The sequence below is a fragment of the Pseudopodoces humilis genome, chromosome 4 (genome assembly GCF_049639895.1).
Source record: "Pseudopodoces humilis isolate 2021_Gansu_Grassland_sample_001 chromosome 4, ASM4963989v1, whole genome shotgun sequence".
NCBI lineage: Eukaryota > Metazoa > Chordata > Aves > Passeriformes > Paridae > Pseudopodoces > Pseudopodoces humilis.
In genome coordinates, this window is record NC_142203.1 from 7,355,100 (window position 1) to 7,375,082 (window position 19,983).

General features: G+C 36.3%; 1 protein-coding gene across 1 annotated transcript in view; it reads left to right on the forward strand.

Moving 5' to 3' along the window:
• FBXL17 (F-box and leucine rich repeat protein 17) overlaps positions 1–19,983 on the forward strand; it is a 272,086-nt gene that overhangs the window by 65,279 nt on the left and 186,824 nt on the right. The window lies entirely within an intron of this gene.

The following is a 19,983-nucleotide window of genomic DNA, read 5'->3' on the forward strand; positions in this document are numbered from 1 at the left end:
ATTGGATGAATCACCAGCACTTTTTTCAGAGTCCCTGGGATTTTCTGTCTGTTCACAGTGCTAGATGCTTGTGAACTAGGTTTGAAGTTATTTTCCTGTTTCCTAAGATTATGTTCTCTTCTAATGCTCTGTCATGGCACACTCTAAGCAGAAAGATTACAAATACTTTTTGTTAGAATGCAGTTTTTTATTCTTGCACATTATTGATCCATAAACACTTTAAGTCTATTGTGAAATCACTGTTGAAAGACTGAGGAACAAATTAAGAAACTGCACTTAGAGAAGCCATCATTATAATGACAGGCAATTTAGTTTGAGGTAACTGGAGCAGTGAAGAATGCAATCCATCATATCAGCAAGTATCTTTACAAATTTTATTAGTCTGACAAATGTTATACAGACTATCAAGGTCATTTCATAGTGAAGATGGGATATTGTTTTCATATTCTTACAGCAACAAGAGTGGTTTGAATAAACTGCATGTCCACTTCCCTAGGGTTCTTGCAGCTCAGTGGTGCATTGAGACAGGAAATAAAAACAGCTGCAAAATGAGACCTTTTCTTATTTGTGTAGGGCACATTTTCAGCCTAGCAGTTCTAACTTTGTGGGAAATAGCCCTTTTAGTGACAGTCACTGTCAAGTATTAAGGTTTCCTGTCTTTCCAGTCTCTGCTAAATGACTTTACTCCCCTAAAACACATTCCGTGTGTCTTGGGTTACCTATGTTTGGACAGGGCACTTACTGGATCTGTTTTACAAGAAAATGACCACTATAGTTCGTAACAGTTGGTGGATATGTGCATCCCTTAGATAAAACCTCATGAAATAAAAAACTTCTGTTGAAAACAAGAAGTCTATTAATATAGATGGAATTCTGATTTTTCTAACATAAATTTTTCAATATATAGCTAGGGCATTGAAGTTTTTTTTCCTTCAAAAAGCAGATTTTTTTCTTATTGCACTCCCTTGGAAACCATTACCCAGTAAGCTTTTGATGTTGTATGTATTTTGGGGAGATAGCAAATTTGGTATTTCCCTACCTATCAATTTTTTAACTTTAATTTTAATTTAATTTTGAAAAAAATTAGCATATATGTCATATGCATATAGTCACTCTGACTGCTGGATGAGAGTCCCAACCTGGTGGGTGAGGTTGTTTTTGTGTGATTTGGTTTTTGTTAGTTTGTTCGTTGAGTTTACTTCTGCTTTTATGTTTGAGACTGATCTACTTTCTCATTGTATTTCTACTTTTGATCTAGAGAATATTTGACAGCTTAAGTCATTAAGAAGAGTGAGATAAAGTCAAGAAAAGTAAAAACCACTTTAAGAAAAGTAAAAACCACTAAGTAAATTTGCTACAGCCATGACTACAATTCTGTTTTTGTCATTAAACCCAGATGTTCTTAAAGTCTAGGAGACTTAGCTAATTATTCTAACTAGGGTAAGGAATATATGGAAACATATGGAAGAGAGACCCATTGTGTCAGGAAGTCTTACAGCTTGCTTCCATAGCTAATCTCATGATTTAGAGCTGCTTGTATCCGTTTCGATCCAATAAATAGATTTCTTACATTTTTAATAACAGAAAGTTGAATTGCTCTGAAATTTGAAACTTTATTTTAATTTCAAATCTTTGTTTCAAGTCTTTCCGTTTAAGACTTGTAGTTATAATTATGCTTAAGTAATAGTTTTTCCTTATGTTGTTACCTCCATAACACACATATTGCCAACACCTGATGTTGTATCTCAGGTGACAGATCAGATCTTCGATAAACACTGTGCTCTCATTTGCTTCAGTTCCAGGATTTTGGTGTCTCTTTCCTATGCTTGTCTGGTGCAAAGATGAGTGAACAGAATTTCTAATAGCTTTTACGTATTTTTACTGAATGCATTGTGGGTTTGTGTTCCTTCTCTGTTCTAGAAGACTTTACCGGATACATTATAGGGCAGTTATCATCTGTGTGTTGATTATACTCCCAATTTCATCAGTAAAGTTAATTGTGTTCTGCTTTTCGGGGATTGCATGTCCTTCTTGATGAAACTCTGTAATACATGTTTCAAGAGTGTTACACGAAATATATTTGTCACTGTTCAGTCTACCCAGCTCAACTGTTCTCCTTTCAGTCTAGGTCTTCACTATCTCCATCACAGCTGTTTTTACTTTTCTGCCCTTAAATTCCTGCATTGATTTCAACCTTCCTCAGTTTAATAATTTTTTGTTGATATTCCATGAAAAACACAGAAATAGTTGATGCTGTATCTCCTTTATCCATGAAAACCCCTCCAAAGAGTTGTAAAAATTACGGATGCTAAGTAGACCATGGCCTATTCTATGTAAATGTCTGCTTCAGGATTTATATTTGCTTCTGCCTCCTCTTTCTTTCCTTAAAATTTATTTGGTAATTTTGGAATAATTTATACTAAGGAGGTCAGGAGTAGAGGGATTGAGTTAGTGAGAGCTGAACACTAGCTCTGTAAGTCTCATTTCATGGTAAAGAGACAAAGACAGCTTACTATCTAAGTATCCAAGGACACAGGAACGAGGTAGGAGGTGAATATTATCGATGTTCAGCTGATCATTCTGTTTGTTTCTGAAGAAAGAGGCTGCCAACGAGAGCCTAAAGAAGCTTGAGGCCTTATTTATAGTATGCTCATTCTGTAGAGGTTATGAGGATGGGGCAGTGAGTTGGGGATGGAGATGGACAAGAAACAGAAATACATTTCTAACACCTTTCCAGATATTACATTAGGAATAGGAATAACATAATTTTTCTTCTCTTTATACATTCATGTAGGGAGAACTTCATTCTTGCAGTCTCTGTCTCTCTCTCCCCTGTCCCCCAACAAAAAAGAAAAAAATGCTGATGCAGTATAACTGGAAGTCATTAAACAGTGTACTTGGGCACTATTGACAATAATTTGGGAGCCAACCTGTTTGATTGCTTTGCTGGAAGAAGCTGGAAATGTTGAAGTTTCATTGATTATGCAGAGCATTGGCTATTGTATAGTTTGCTGTTTTCACAAAATTGCAGCTGATCTGTGAAGGAATTCATCAGAAGGTTTAGGAGGCAGGCAATAGTTTGTGTGTTTTTCAGTAAAGTAATGACTCATCTTCCCTTATTGATTTATATAGCTTGTTTTACAGCTCTGGTGTATAAAAAATTTCTTTCCCATTGTAATTGTCATGTTTTGCCATCATGGAAGGGTGAGGTCAAGGGTGTTACATTGGGAAAAATAAGAGTTATTAGGAAGAAAAAAATAAACTATTTTTTTAAAATCTTGTCAACAACCTCAACTCAAAACATTTACTTAATATGTCTGGGGTTTTACGTGTCTATTCTTAATTGAGTTCATTTTTTTAAAGGTATGGTGGTTTTAGGGTTGTCTTGGGGCTTGTTTCGTTGAGTTTTCTGGGTTTTTTTAAACCTTTGAATTTTTTAAACCAAAATGAGAGTTTATGGTGATACTGCATACTAATTTTGTCTGGGTTAGAGTTAAATTCACAGTACCTGGCATGGGGCTATGTTTGGTTTTGTGCTGCAGACAGTGTTGATAACACAGGAATGTTTTTGTTATTCCTGGGCAGGGCTGATCCCTTTTCTGCTTCTTGCCCCACCAGTGAGCACTGCCTCCTGCAGGGGGGGTGCATGAGGAGTTATGGGGGACACAGCTGGGACAGGTGACCCCAACTGAGCTAAGGGAAATTTCAGGCCATATGGAATAATGCCCATCAATAAAACTCAGACGGGTAAAGATGGTTGACCAGGCCACCAGTTTTTGGGGACTTGCTAGTTTAGTTGTGAGCAAGTGGTTTGGGTTTCTTTGCAAAATTTGTTTTTCTTAGGTTTTTTCTTTTTAAAAAATTTTTTTGAAATTTTTGATTTTTTAATCTAATCTTCCTTTACTTAGCTCACAAGTTTCTCGCTTTACCCATTCTGATTCTGTCCCCCGTTCCACAGCGTAAAGGATTCACTGAGTGGCTGTGTGATGTTTAGCTTTCTACTGTGATTTTAAACCAAGACATAGTGACATATTTAGGAAAAGCTGAAGATGTTTATTTTCTTCTTACCCACTAGTTTGCGGCTTACTTTTTGGGTTGGTGTTTTTTTTTTGTTTGTTGGTGTGGGTTTTTTTTCTTGTTGTTGTTTGTTTTTTTTGTTTTTCCTTTTCCTTGGTGACCTAGAGGTTTGCAGCAGTTGTGATCTTTACTTTCTGAATGTGCTGAGCTCTGGGAAAAGCAAGCAGGTGTTCATTTGTTTTTTTCTTAAATCTAAATTGCTGAACTTCACCATCCTCTTATGCTGGTCCTGCCATTATCACACAGGAGGCAGAGATTCACACAAGCCTGGCAACCACTGGGTTCTGCTCTGGGGTTAATCAGGATTGTAGCCTGCTTCCAATCATAACTAACACAGCAGTTCCACTTGGATTTCCCATTAGGAAGATGCTTTTTCTGAAATGCATGTATGCACTGATAGATTTTTGTAACCTGAACAGGTATGCCTTTGGACAACATGTAAGGATTAAAAATATCACATCTAACTCATGTTGACATTCATATCATCATTACCTAGTTACATCTAATACAATTTGTAATGTCTCCGCCTTGATTTCCTGGGCCCATTTCAGGTAATGCCTTGGTATGATGGCAGAGAGCAGCTTGCTGCATTTCTGGTTTCTGAATCTGTGTGCACATGTTGAAGCTGTAGATTCTCACTCCTTTGTTTTCTTCTGCGTCAGTGAGGGCCCTTATGAGATGATTTGTCTTCCTATTTTAGTCTTTGGCCTTGGAATGCTAAAATTGTTTAATCCAGATGACAAAAAGTAAATAGATATCATTAATATATTTAAGTGCCTCCCTGACTTTTTTTTTATTTGTTCTTATTGCTGTGTATTCTCAGTTTCTTTTTGCCATCTGCATCCAGGCTGCCTCTTCAGACTCAATTCTAAGAGATCAAAATTAGCAATGTAAATTATGCCAACCAGGTATACTAATGTATGTATGATTTTCTTATCAAATAACACCAATAACTTCATTGGATGCCCATTCAACTAAGAAAAAAATCAAGATTGTTTTAAATATTAAGAGATCAAATAAAGCACAACAAAAAGATCTACTTTTGTGTTTTGACAATCTACTTGCTAAAAGGTCTGTTAAAAAAGAAGCAGCTCACAGAAATGTTTGTTATGAATAATTTGAGTAGATCGTCTGTTACCAGCTATAAAAATCCTTTCTTTAGTGCCTTCTGGAGGTAATTGATTTTCCTTGATATTGTGGTTAGGACAAAGCAAAAGTTGTGTTTTTTTTGTTTAGTTTGAGGGTTTTTGTTGGTGTTTTTAGTTCAAGAATTTTAAAAAATATATCTTAATTTCTATCTCAATGTTTTAATTTTTTGTCACTAGATCTAGTAGTATATCATTGGCAGCTAAACAGGGAAAGCTGTACAAGGACTGTGCAGAACTTCCACTTGGTTTGCTTTTTTCTGGACTAGAGATGATTGTTTGCTAAAAATCTATAAATTAAATTTTCACTGAAGTATATCAAATGGTGTGTATATGTATCTATGCAATATAATTTATTTTTTTTAAAACCAAAGCGTGTTTTGCATTTGAGTCTTTATGTACATGCATATTAAAGTTCTATTTTAGCAGCTTTATGGCGTTTTTTCTTTATTATTGCTGTGTTTGGAGGTTGCTCCTACCAGTTACTGCTGATATCAAACTGTGATTGTAATGAAATAGTCAATCACAGTAGCGAATGCAGAAGATTACCATTTTAATGACTAATTTTCCTGCAACTTTTCATTGTAGGCCGGTCCCATTTCATGTAATAACTCTCACAGGATATAACATGTTTACTTCCTACCATAAAATTTCATGTAGAACTCTACCAGTTTGTAAATGTAGAGACAGGACTCTAAAGCTGCTGTGAAGAGAATCTTGAGGTCCAGCCTGTTCCAGTAGTGCCTGTGCTGAGTAGCCTGAATGTCCACGGGCTGCAGTGCTGACTAAATCAGAAAGCATGTAAACAATTGTATTTCATACAAGTATAAACCAGAGACCTCTGTTAAATAAAATCCTCTTCCTATGTGTGTTTTCATCATGTCTGATGCATTTCAGGTTTTTAACTAATTCATGCCTTAAACTTGATTCTGCATCAGATTGATGTAATAGGTTGGTGTCCTGCCTGATCAGAGTAATGTAACAGAGGTTTATTTTAAATTAAATTACTGGTAATGCATGCAGTAAAAAAATTGTGAAGAAAAAAGTTCTTTGTATTGTTTCTTATTATCAAGTATTTCTGTGCAGTGTGACCTCTGTTTTGTGAAGATGATATATTCCCATATATATATATATCCACTTCTGTGCAATATTTCTCATTTTCACTGATTATACACTGATTGCACTTCCCAAGGATATCTGAAATTGTGATTCTTTTGACAGGTATTTTTAAAAAAGTCTCCTCCAGTTAGGATTTGAACTCCAACTTTATCTGTTTTGAATGCTAGAATAATACGGAATATTACATATTATAATAAATATTATATTAAATATATTAAATATGAAACTTGAAGACTTCTAGTCCTTGCAACAAGATGAATAAACATGAGTAGTTAATACCTACTAGATTATCTGTTACCAGTAATAAAGGTATAATACCATGTACATTAACATATATCGTAGGAAATGTTTTCTTTCTGCACTTTCTTCTTTTTAGAAAGACTTTTCATAGGGAGAATGTAATTTTGTTTAAACAGCTTACAATATCAAAAGGCAAACTGCAGGGCTGGTTAAATTTCTAGGTTCTCTGTCCTCCCTAAGAGACTGAAATAATTTTAGCTAGTAACAATATTTGTATCTGAAATTTGAGTGACATCCTCTGTTCTGTTTTCTCATTTGTTTTACAAATAATGGCTCTTGTTAAATAATGTGTGCTACCCAGGAAGACTAATGTAAAGTTATTTGAGCAAGATAGAACTATTTTAAAAAGCTCTTGTGGTATCCCAGTGAATGATAATATCTATTAGATGATTTGTATTTTTCTGCAAGCTTATCTATAAAATGCTGTTTTTTGGATATTATTTTGATTAAGGTAGTATTTTATATAGAATCTCTTCTCCCGTTTTCTCCTTATGTAATAAAGTTATTGAAGTATATACTTTATATGATTTTCTTAGACCTATGAAGTTGTAGTAATCATAGTGCTTCTCTTAATGTTAACTTGTATTAATTACAATATGCAGGAAATTATCTTGTTTTATTTCTTCCCCTGTTTCCTGTGTGGCATTAGAGACTGGTGGGTGATTAAAAAGCTTCTTAATCGTGTGCTTTAGTTTGAACAGCATGAGCAACTGAAGACTTTTTCCTTGCCCCTGCCTTAGTATGTGTATTTATCTTATCATGTGTAACAAATGGTGACCATATGATTCAGCTAGAGTCCACATAACCAGAACCGAACAGTTCACTCTATGAAATTTGTACTGGTGAATTGGGCAGGCAAAACTTTGTATGCGTATCCTATAGTGGAAATTTGGGGAAATCTAATCTTTCCGTGCTTGTAAAAGAGAAGCATTCTTCCATTGTTTATGGCTAGTATGAAACCTGAAAAATAAAATGTGGTTATTTGCTTGAAAAACAGATGCAGTTGAACATATCTTCATTGTGGGTTATGATACAGAATGTACTGTGTATACAACCTTACTTGAATTGTGTATATATATTTCCCTATATTTTCAACTGCTACAGGAGTTTCTTCACTCATTACAATTACCTGGTGTCCATGAAACTTGGAAGGAGAGATTTGAACAAGATTGTCTAACTCTAGTTCTTCTGAATGTTCCAGACAAACTATAAGAGAAAACCCTTATATTGCTTTAATAACCAACCTGGTGGCCTTTTATGTTGAAGTGACCACACCATTGGAGAGGGGAGGGTTTGCAGATACCATTTATCTGGACTTCTGTGAGGTCTTTGACACAGTTCCCCTACAACAGATTTCTGTAAATTGGAGAGATGGATTTGATGAGTGGGCTGTTTGATGGGTATGGAACTGGTTGGATATCTCATCCAGAGGATAGTAATAAATGGCTCCAAGTCCTAATGGGCATCTGTGACAAGAGGTGTCCCCTCAGGGAACAGGGTACAGGGACCAGTGTTACTAAATATTTTCATCAGTTACACAGATGAAGGGATTGAGTGCACCATCAGCAAATCTGCAGATGACACCAAGCTGAGTGGTGCAGTTGACACTCCTGAGGGATGGGATGCCATCCTGGACAAGCTCGAGCAGTGGCCCATGGGAATCTCATGGGGTTTAACAAGGCCAGGTGCTGGTGCTGCACCTGGGTCGGGGCAATCCCTGGTGCCAGCCCAGGCTGGGCATGAACAGATCCAGAGCAGCCCTGCCCAGAAGGACTTGGGGGTGCTGGGGGTGAGAGCTGGACATGAGCCAGCCATGGGCACTCCCAGCCCAGAGAGCCAAGTGTGTCCTGGGCTGCATCCAGAGCCCCGTGGGCAGCAGGGGAGGGAGGGGATTCTGCCCCTCTGCCCCGCTCTGGTGAGACCCCACCTGCAGGGCTGCCTCCAGCCCTGGGGTCCCAGCACAGGAAGGACATGGAGCTACTGGAGAGAGTGCAGAGGAGGGACACCAAGGTGATGAGAGGGAGGGAGCTCCTCTCCTATGGGGAAAGGCTGGGAGAACAGGGGTTGGTTTGCCTAGAGAGAAGAATACTTTAGGGTGACCTCATTGTTGCCTTCCAGTACTGAACAGAGCTCACAAGAAAGATGGAGAGACACCGTTTACAAGAGTTTTGTGTGACCGGGCAAAAAGCAATTGACTCTAACATGAGAATGGGTTTAATTTAGGTATTAGGAAGAAATTCTTTACTGTAAGGGTGATGAGTCACTGGCAGCAGTGGGCCAGAGAAGGTGTGGATGTTCCATCCCTGGAAGTGGTTGCTCGGGACCGTTTGCAATTTGGTCTAGGGCAGGGAGTCACTGCTCATGGCAGAAGAGCTGTAAGCAATCTTAGAGATCCCTTCTAACCCATTTTATGATAAGATTACTTTTTCAGACATACTTCCTAACTCCTAAAGTAAACGTTTGATGCCAAGGGATCAAACCTGTTTTAACTCTTAAAATTTATGGTGGTTTTTAGGCCTAAGTAGGTACCAGGTGTTTGCTGTCTCTGTGTGTTCGTTAGCCTCAAGCCACAGTGGCTCTGTTACCACTGTCGTATATAAATATTATGTAGATGTCACAAACTTGTATTATTGAATGAATTGCATACTAGGAATATGATTATGTTGGGTAGATGAAGGGATCTGGTTATAGGTACATCACTCTTAGTGTTTTTGCTTGCTTCACTTTTTTTTATCACTTTTAACACTTCGTTTCACTGAGAAAAGTTTTTTAGACCTAGTGAAAAATGTGAAAAACATTGCTGTAGCATACCACACCACAGTGATGCATATAGTAACTTTGGAGTAAATAAAGAGAGTAAAAAAAAGAGGGTAAACAGTACTTCATACTGTTCTGTTTCTGTGTAATGAACAAAAGCTTTAATGTGTGAGAATCTGCCAGAAACAATTGGTTCTGAGTTGGTATTGTATGATAGCAGTGAAAGCATTGTCTGAGTTGGTATTTAAGTTTTTCACATGAATAATATATTCATAATATATAAGAATATAGTTCATGATATAATAAAATAATATCTATTAATAATATAATTCTATAATAAAATAAAAACACTATGAGAATGATAGATTAGCTTTGCCTATGAGAGGGATGTGACACCAAAACAAACTTATGCTATGGAGGTGATGGTGTTTTTAACGAAAGGAACATGGATTTTTCAGATTCTTCACCAGGAAAATTAAAAGGTATATTTAAGTATCTAGGTCTTCAGAAGGTAATCAGAGTAATGAGGCAAATGAAATATGTTTCTATTTGCAAATAGGACTATTTTCTTGTACTAAACCAAAAGGATGTAGACATAATAATAGTATTTAATAGTTTTCATGACCAAGACCTCCACTATTTGTGAACATTAACCGTGTTCTTGTGAGGCCATTTTAGAAGGGAAACACTATGAGCATAAATCAATTGTGACATGAATGTGTACTGTAAAATAAGCTTCCAGCCCCTTTAAATGCCTTGAAGTTGTGGTAAACGGATATATTTGCCAAAGTAAATAAATGTAATGGGAATGTATAAGATCAAATTGCACAGAGGAAGCGAAAATAAAAGTTAATTTCTTCTAAAAAGATTTTAGGTGGTAATGACATTATTCTATTAGGGTGAACAGTAAAGCTGTTGAATAAAATGGGGTTTTGTGGGGTTTTTTTACTCATAATACAGGAAATGTTTCTGTTGCTCTGGGGGCATTAAAAGTGAAGATAATGCAAAGTCATATTTTGTCCCAGAGAGGATGAATATTTTATTCATACACTTCTTACACAAGGAGAAAATACTAAGCTGCTAGACCACTGAACCATGGACCTATTTTGTGGTTACTTGAAATTTTTTTTCTTCCTTTGTATTCAGAATAACACCAAATTAAAATTCTTGATATGTATTTCTTAGCATGTGGACATACTAGTCTTTTTGACTGAGTGTTGTAACTAGCAAAGGGGAATATTATTTTTAATTTTTAGAAATTGTAATGCAGTCTTCTGCTTAAAAAAATATGCTGAGAAACCTTCTTTTTTCCTGTAAATATTTGTGAATATACAGTGTTCCTGGTGTGTGACTCTCGTTATAAAATTTATAGCGCTGTGGTACTCGCTTTTTTATTTTAATTTTTTATAATTTTCCTGACGCTTTGTAGGCTATCATGTATATGTGCTGTTGGGTGAAAGATGTTTAGTTTTGGAAGCAGTGTTTTCCAAGTCCAGAGTAAACACATTTTGATAATAAATTTTCTCTTTTGGTAGTCGGGCAGTATTTTATAAGATGAAGAATTGTTTTTACAATTTTAATTGCATTTTTCAGCAAATAAATTGAGGTATGCTGATAGTCTTGTTTAACACAAATGCATGTAAACTGTACTTAATAAAATTGTGAGATAATGGGACTCAGAGATAATTTATATTGAGAATTTAGATTTGTTTTATAACCCAGATATTTAAACCTGTTTGAATATAGTGGTTGTCTGCAGTTATTTAGTATTTCAAACTAAATGTGTTCCAAATATGTTTTGTTCAGTACTAAATAATTTGCAGAACAAAATAGACCAAAAAAGAACAAGTCATCTTTTAATGCCTCGTGTCACCAGTAACAGAAAGAAAATAAAATTAAAAAGTGATATTCTGTGCCACAGGAACAGAAGGAATACTTTGTGTGGCCTTTAACAGAGGTACTTAGAGTTCTGTATCTAAAAATCATGTCGGAGTAATTGGGAAGGATTTGCATCAGCTTTCAGTACTATCAAGATAAAACAGGAACACTTGTATTTAAAGCTAGTCTTTCAGTTCTCTTAAAAACCTCTCTTAAGAAAGGGAGACACTTTGTAAATCCACATGCATTCTAAAAGGGTGCCTTATAAAGTTATGATTCCCCTGAGAATTGAATTGAGTATATAGCAAAATTATGGGGTTGTTTTCATACTTAAGATATTTTAAATTAATTGATGTTACCATAACATAGATGATGAGGGCAGCTGGTAAACATAACATAAAATGCTCCTTTTACCTCTTCAGTCCTTACACTCCAGTCTATCTTTTCGTCTTGTATTATGAGCAGATGAATGATACTAATTCCTGGAGTGATGCATAAGGATGAGGGCAAAGAAAGCAATTCAATCCTCTTCACTCTTCCCCTCCCCTCAAATGTGAGGCTGGGGTAGTGAATTGTTAAAAAATACCTCAGAGTGAGTATATATTCTCATGAAGTCTGAGGTAGCAGGGGTGCACAGGACATCTAAAACTTAAGCTGATATTAAAATACTTACAAAATTTTTTGATTTTAACTTGTTTGTAAAAAGTCACATATGATGATGGATTAGTTCATCCCTTTCAGTTAATAATGGAGCATGTTTTGCAGCCATAGTAAGCAGCAATATTTTATTTTATGAAAGACCACACATTTGTTTTGTAAAAATATCTTTTTTCTAATGAAAAGGAAATTTATAACTCGAAGTTATAAACTGAGACTGTGAAAAAATTAAAATGTAATCTTTAAAAGTATATATTAAAAAATAGGGATCATTTCCTTTTCAGTTAGTTTCCTTTAAAGAAGAAGGAATAGAAATATTTATGGGTTTTTTTTGAGTGCTCATAGAAATCAGTAGTACTATTGGAAGTTAAAAGCTGAAAGTGTTGAATTTCTGATTTGATTAAGCAAGTGGTTGCATTTACTGAAGGTGAAGAAATATATTCTGGCAGTTAGTTAAGATGAGCCTTGCCTTCTGCTGTTCAGTTAATGAAATTTGGGTGTCCTAAGAACTTGAGTGTGATGACAGATTATCCGTGCCTTCTTTTTGTCGGTGTTCTGTAATTGCAATAGAGGGTCATGAATTAAATGCTTGTTTGCCAATAATAATTACTTTATCATGGCTTTTATGACAAATACAATTTAAGTTAATGCTTGTGGAGAGCAGGCAGTGTATCAGTCCTGTTGAACAGGAAAAGTCCTTTCCAGTTTAAGTTTTAAACAAATCTTTGAAACATAAACCCATTTTCCACCACTCCTGCCTTTTGTTTTATGAGAGAGGTATGGCAAAAGATCCCTTTATTTGTATATAGCAGTCTTTATTTGTGTGTGTTTGTAAGAGAAGTTTGTGCTGAATTACCATTAATTTGAGTTTTGGTTTATATTTATGGTCAATCTAATTGTATAATGTATTCCTAAGAAATTATATTATTAAAATGTTGTTAGGAACAGCTGCTAATGACTGTTCTGATTTGTTTGGTGGAACCTTAGGACTAAATCTATAAGTAAATATTTTGAGTATTGCAGCCTCCTGTGGAAAGTAATTTAAAAATTAAATTTAATTTTTACTTGAATTTAAATGTGGTTAAATTATTACACAATTTACTTATAATTTTCTACTCACAGGACTTGCAAGGTATGTGTAGATGGGTTGGTAGATGGTGTCAGGGAGCAGAATGATCCCCCTGTTATCCAGGGAGAGGCAGTCAGAGCTGCTGAGCCACTTGGATGTTCATAAATCTGTGGGCCCAGATGGGATCCATCCCGGGTGATGAGGGAGCTGGCAGATGAACTTGTAAGGCCACTCTCCATCATTTACCAACAGTCCTGGCTCACTGGTGAGGTTCCAGATGACTGGAAGCTGGCCAATGTGACACCCATTCACAAAAAGGGTGGGAAGGAGGATCCTGGTAATTATAGGCCAGTCAGTCTGCCCTCAGTACCCAGTAAGGTAATGGAGCAGTTTATACTGAGTGTCATCATGCAGCACTTGCAGGATGACCAAGGCAGCAGACCCAGCCAGCATGGGTTTAGGAGAGGTAGGTCATGTGTGACCAACCTGGTCTCTTTTTATGACCAGGTGACCTACCTGGTGGATGCAGGAAAGGCTGTGGATGTGTCTGGACTTCAGCAAGGCCTTTGACACTGTCTCCCACAGCACATCCTGGAGAAGCTGGCAGCCCATGGCTTGGACAGGAGCACTCTGTGCTGGGTTCAGAACTGGCTGGATGGCCAGGCCCAGAGAGTGGTGGTGAGTGGGGCTGCATCCAGCTGGCATCCAGCCAGTCACCAGTGGTGTCCCTCAGGGGTCTGTGCTGGGGCCAGTCCTGTTCAATATTTTTATTGACGGCATGGAGGAGGGTATTGAGTCTTTCATTAGTAAATTTGCAGATAACACTAAGCTGGGAGCGTGTGTCCATCTGTTGGAAGGGAGGAAGGCTCTGCAGAGAGATCTGGAATGGTTGGATGGATGGGTGGAATCCAATAAGATGACGTTTAGTAAGTCCCAGTGCTGGGTCCTGCATTTTGGTTATGTGACAATAATCCCTGCAGTGTTATAGGCTGGGGATGGAGTGGCTGGACAGTGCCCAGGCAGAAAGGGACCTGGGGGCACTGGTGACAGCAGCTGAACATGAGCCAGCCCTGTGCCCTGGTGGCCAAGAAGGCCAATGGCATCCTGGCCTGTGTCAGGAATAGTGTGGCCAGCAGGAGCAGGGAGGTCATTCTTCCCCTGCACTCGGCACTGGTGAGGTCACACCTGGAGAGCTGTGTCCAGTTCTGGCCCCTCAGTTCAGGAAGGACATTGAGACCCTTGAGCGCGTCCAGAGGAGGCAACGAGGCTGGTGAGGGGCTGGGAACACAAACCCTGTGAGGAACAACTGAGGGAGATGGAGTTGTTTAGCCTGGAGGAGACTCAGAGGTGACCTTATCACTCTCTACAACTTCCCAAAAGGTGGTTGTAATCGGGTGGGGGTCAGTCTCTTTCTCCAAGCAGCAACTGACAGAATGAGAGGACACAGTCTCAAAGCTCTGCACCAAGGGAAATATGGGTTGGATATTACGAAAATTTTTTTTACAGAAGGGTGATAAAGTGTTAGAATGGTCTGCCTGGGGAGGTGGTGGAGTCACAATCCCTGGATGTGTTTATAAAAAGACAATGCCATAATTTAGTTGAGGTCTTACGGGTGGGTTGGACTCAATTATCTTGAAAGTCTCTTCCAGCCTAGTGAGTCTTGTATTGTGTGTATTCTGTGTATAATCTTAAATATTTTAAAATACATGCTTTAGTTTAACTCTTCTTCTGTAATATTTTGATCTTTCTTTTGACCCTTCTTCTTGCCCTGAAACGTAGTTTTAAAAGTGTTAGTCAAAAGAGAGGCAAGGTCATCTTTCCCTTTGTGGGAAAGAAGTATCATTTGATAAGTTTAATACAGAGATAGTACAGCAAATTTTAAGCTGAGTAGGAAGTACCTACGTAAGCACACTCAAAACAACTTCATTACTGTGATTTGTAACTTTTTGTTGGTTTTTTTTCTTTTTCAGATGTTAGTGTAATGATACTTAATGTCTTTCCTGCTGATAGAACAGTGGTTGCCTGACTGCCTTTGTTTACAGTATATAGATATTTTTGTATATCAGCAATCTCTGCTTTATGTTTCTGTTTTGTATGTATTGCATACTTGTGACTTGGTTGAATTCACCTGTGATCTAAATTAGCCCCTGGGAAATGCTTTTGCTCTGTGTGATTTGCCTGTATCTTTTGAAATGAATGTATTCCAGAAGTCAAACCAAAACTATACCAGAGTTTAGCCTAACTGCACATCATGGCACACAAGGGGAGACATGCCAGGGAAATGCACATTGCATATGTGATACCTTATCCACAGTATTGGAGGGTGTAGCCACGTGCTTTGTGCAGGGCAGGTTTCTGAGTGGGAGGCACAGTGGGCCTCAGTCAGTAGCTGATAATGCATAAGTAAGGCAAGAAAGTTCTAGGACTGACTTGGCAGATGAGCTTTTTGCAAGCTTAATCTCTTTTCAAAAATAAACCGGAATTTCAATAAGCCCTCCCTGACTCTTTCCTTCTTCCTTTGGTGTCTATATAGAGTTTGCTTAAGCTGTTATCTAACCAAGATGGAGAAAAAATTTATGGAATAAGGAATTGGGAAAAAAAGGGTTTTTTCTACCATTAGTATTGTCATGTGTAGTGAATACTTACATTCATGACTGATTCTCTATTTACACGACATATATTTTTACTCAGAGTTTATTCTTCTGAGGAATATTTTACGTGTTTTTGCAACTTTTATTGATATATATTGCATGTAAAGAAGTGTGTATTAAGATCTACTTACAGACAGTGCAGTGCACCTGTTTAAATAAGAGAACATGGTATTCTTTCTGTGCCAGTTTCTTTTTATATTCCTATCTCTTTTTCAGTTACTTCTGTTTGAACTTCTGTAGGTGTTCATTAATTGTGAGGCTTTTTAGTTGGAATTTGAGTGGCTTTTATGTTGTACCTCAGTCTTTCTTTTTGAATTACCATCTCTGCTTTTTCCTTTTTGCACTTTCATTTATTGAATAGAATATGAAATAAACTTATACTTACAAAATCTAATTCAGAGTAGACAAAATATTGAATTTCTGTAGAACAATGCAGAACTGGAATTCATATATAATAGGCTGCAATACATAAAAAGAAAATTATTAAATCATATCTCACTTATCATAGATCTTTTTGATAGGAGCAAAATCTGTGCCATTAGTTCCAGACCAGTGTATTTCCCATTCACAATGCTTTAGTGCATAACTTATAAATCTATCCTCATCATCCTATATTACTTTTTCAAAGCAAGACTAACATGAAGTAAGACAGGATGAATGAAAGTCAATGAAGGTCGACTAGACAATCCAATTACTAAGGATTCTTGGAAGAACAGTACTGTGATCTATAATAGAAAATAATTATTTTCTAATAAAATATAAAGTTTTTTATTAGTTTATTTAATTAAAAATTAAATAATTTTTATTTGTATAGAAATATACAAATAAATATTGTGTGTGAATTCTTGTCTTTGTTGACAAGGGTCGTTTCTGTAGAACTGCAATATAGTTTTTATGGTAATCTAGTTTCAGATTATGCTAGTCTAATCTGTTTGTATAATACATCAGAATGTCAGTTGTTTAAAAATTTGTTAGTTCACAGAAGCCATATTTAAAATACACATTTTATGTACCTGTTCTGCTTCCTGAGTGGTGAATATTTAACATACAGCTACACATTACAAAACAAAGAGGCAGTGTTACGGTGGGTAATCATTGCATATGCATCTCTGCTAATTTTCCATGCTTTTTATTTTTTTTCATCACTCACTTATTTTTCTTTAATTCTGCTGAATAGACCATCTCTTACAAGCACATTCATACAGTAAAAGAAGTTACCCTTTCTGGTACCCACCTCTGATAGAAATAGTGACCCAGGCTGCATGTTGGAGCTAAATACAAAAGTTTAAGTCTGTTCAGAAACCATCAATACTGGACACTGCAGATGATGAAGAAGAAGAAAGCCTAGTTAAGCAGAAAAATAGATGTTTCCAGTCCTACAATCATCCTTGAACTTCAACTCTGTTGCTTCTATATCACAGAATGAGTTAGGTTGGAAAAACTTTGTGGGTCACTAAGTCCAAGCTTTGACCAAACACTTCATCAATGAGTGCCATGTCTGGTCTTCCCATAAGCACATTCAGGGATGGGGATTCTGCCACCTCCCTGGGCAGCCCATCCCAGTGTCTGATCACCCTTTCAGGTACAGCTGAATTTTACCTACTTTTTTGTCCTTGATACAAATAGGTCTGATGAAAAAAAACGAAAAACACACCGAACTTCTGCATACAAACTTTGTGTCATTGTGGTTTTGAGCCACATATAAATAAGGACAGATAGGATTTAATTATCTGTTACTCTAAGTGAAGACTAGGTAATTTTACTTGACTATCATTTTACATGTAAGTTTTAAATAAATTCCAAATTACTTCACATTCTTGTTTTCCCCAAACACTGCAAAAAAAGAACAATAAGATGTAATATAAATTTTACCTTTTAACCTTTTAGCAGATGTTTAGATTACAGGTATTTTGATCTGTTATTTCTACGCATAGTCTCTGATATTCATCTGAGGAGAAGCCATTTTAGTGAAGTTGCAAGTATATGTTTATGTAAATATAGAAATACATAAACATATATTCCTTCCCAGCTAATACAGTCATAGGAAAGTGGAGTCATATTAGAAGTGTTTAACCAAACAGAGTATCAAGTGGTCTTCATTACAGTCTGTCTGAATGGGAAGCATGTCATTAAAAAATCAATTGCTATAAATTACATAGGGTCTGAAAAATAAGTGATGAGTTCCTAGATATTGGTATAACAAAAACTTCTGAGAGGAAGGTACAGCATTGATGAAGACAATTTTACAGTGTTTCCCAATAAAAGTTGAAGTCATCTTCTGCAGATAGTGGAGTTTTGTTGTCTGACAGCAAAAGATAAAAACTGTTCTTTTATTTATAAGACTTAAGAACAAATGGTTATTTGTAGTAGCAAAATATGTGTCTAAATTATCACAGTAATTGTAAAGCATAATCAGGTTATGTCACACTCCTTTTGACTGGAAAATCATGAGGCTTGCATGGCATACTGAGGTAATGAAGAATCTTTTTCTGATTAAAAAGGTGCTGCATATCTAACAAGGACTGAAAAGGTTCACTGCTAATCTGTAAACTATTTAATATAAATGGTCATAATCTACTGTTAGTAATATTTGCCGAAACTATTTTTTCCAAAGGTTTTGTTTACATTACAGAAAATACAGTATGGAAAGAAGATATTTTAAGACATAGTAATTCTATTATTTTCATTCAAAATGTAATTTTTCAAAGTCCTCATGCACCTAAATGTTAGCTATAAGTAGGAAATTATTTGTAGATTAAAGTTTTAAGCTCTGTAATGAATTGGTGTTATTAGCATTTATGCTATTTATTTTTCATTACTACATTTTCTTGATAGGTACAGCAAACCTGTCTGCAACAGAGAATTACACTTGAATCTTCTGTAGGGAGGGCAGACCAGGATTGTAATAGAGTCCTTCTCTGGGATCATTCGCTGTGTCAGAGTTTTTAATTTGTTTTCTATATGAAATAATTTATTTTTTTTTCCAGCCTTGATTTGGTGCTGGTAGCATCACAAATGCTGCAAATTTCTAAGCCTTTGACTTGTGATAGTATTTGTTACAGGTTTTTGGTAATCAGTACCTCAAAAAAAATTAATGGTTGGTGTAGCTGTCCGTAGCTGTGAGGAGTGTGCAAAGATAAAATGTAAGGCTGTGGCAGATCAAATCAGAGAAGAAATTTCTTACTACAGTGGTTTGCTTTTGTTCAATAAGGCAGACCTGAGATATGGGTCTCTGCAGATACCCCACTACACAATTTGTGATTGAATCTGTTCACCTGAGCATTTTTATTTTCCTTTTGGATTGTTTTCAGTTTAATCAGGTTCTAAATACACAATAGTAAAAGGCTTGCCTTTTACTTTTATTTGGCAGATGTACAGCAATAAAAATCTCTGCTCGCTGAGAAATTGTTGCTTTGAGAAAACTGCACTAGGTCTATAACAATTTTCAGCAACCCCAAAGCAATACAGCATTTATGAGGTAGTGGGCCTATAAACCTATATCTCTGGGTTATCTTTTCAAAAGTTGTTCTGCCAGAGTCCTCACCAAGGTCACCATATGCTGCCAAGGTGCAGGAACGTGACACATTGGCAAGCTGGAACTCTGGGTGATGGTGATCCACAGGACAGCAGGAATAATGTTCCTATATGAGGCTCAGCTGTGAGCTAGGTATTTCAAAACTTGTTTTGCTTCTCAGTTCTGTGGTAAGGGGAAGACATCCATAAAAATTCTAAATGTTCTCAGCTTTCAGGAGTTAGGATTCCAGGCACTGATGTTCCTGAGAAGTGTAGCTGGAAAATACAGGCTTCATCCACAGTCAGTATAGGGTTTTTCATTACTGCCATTTGCACTGGGAATATATACTTTTCATAGAGAAAAAAAAAGAAAGACAAAACCAAACCATACTTGTTTAAAGGAATGTATGTAGGTGTTGTATGTGTACCTATGTCAGTATTACATTCTTAACAAAGGTCCTTTTGATCATTTAGTCTACTTACAAAGCAATATAATATATATAAAATAATTATATATAATTATTAAATGTTTATATTATATTTTATATAATTTATATTTGTACTTAATATTTTATAATTATAATTACTATAATTATAGATTTAGAATAGTTGTATAAATAAATAAATCTCAATAATAAGCTGGATAACTTGTCCATTTGGCTGATAACTGACACGGTGTATTGCCATGAGATTTCCTAGTCTCATGTGAGAAACAGATGTAATACTACTTTTAAGTTGAGGTCTTCAATTGCTGTGTTTTAGTTAAAAAGAAATATAAGACAAGGCATATAAATTTAGGATAGCATACAATTCAAAT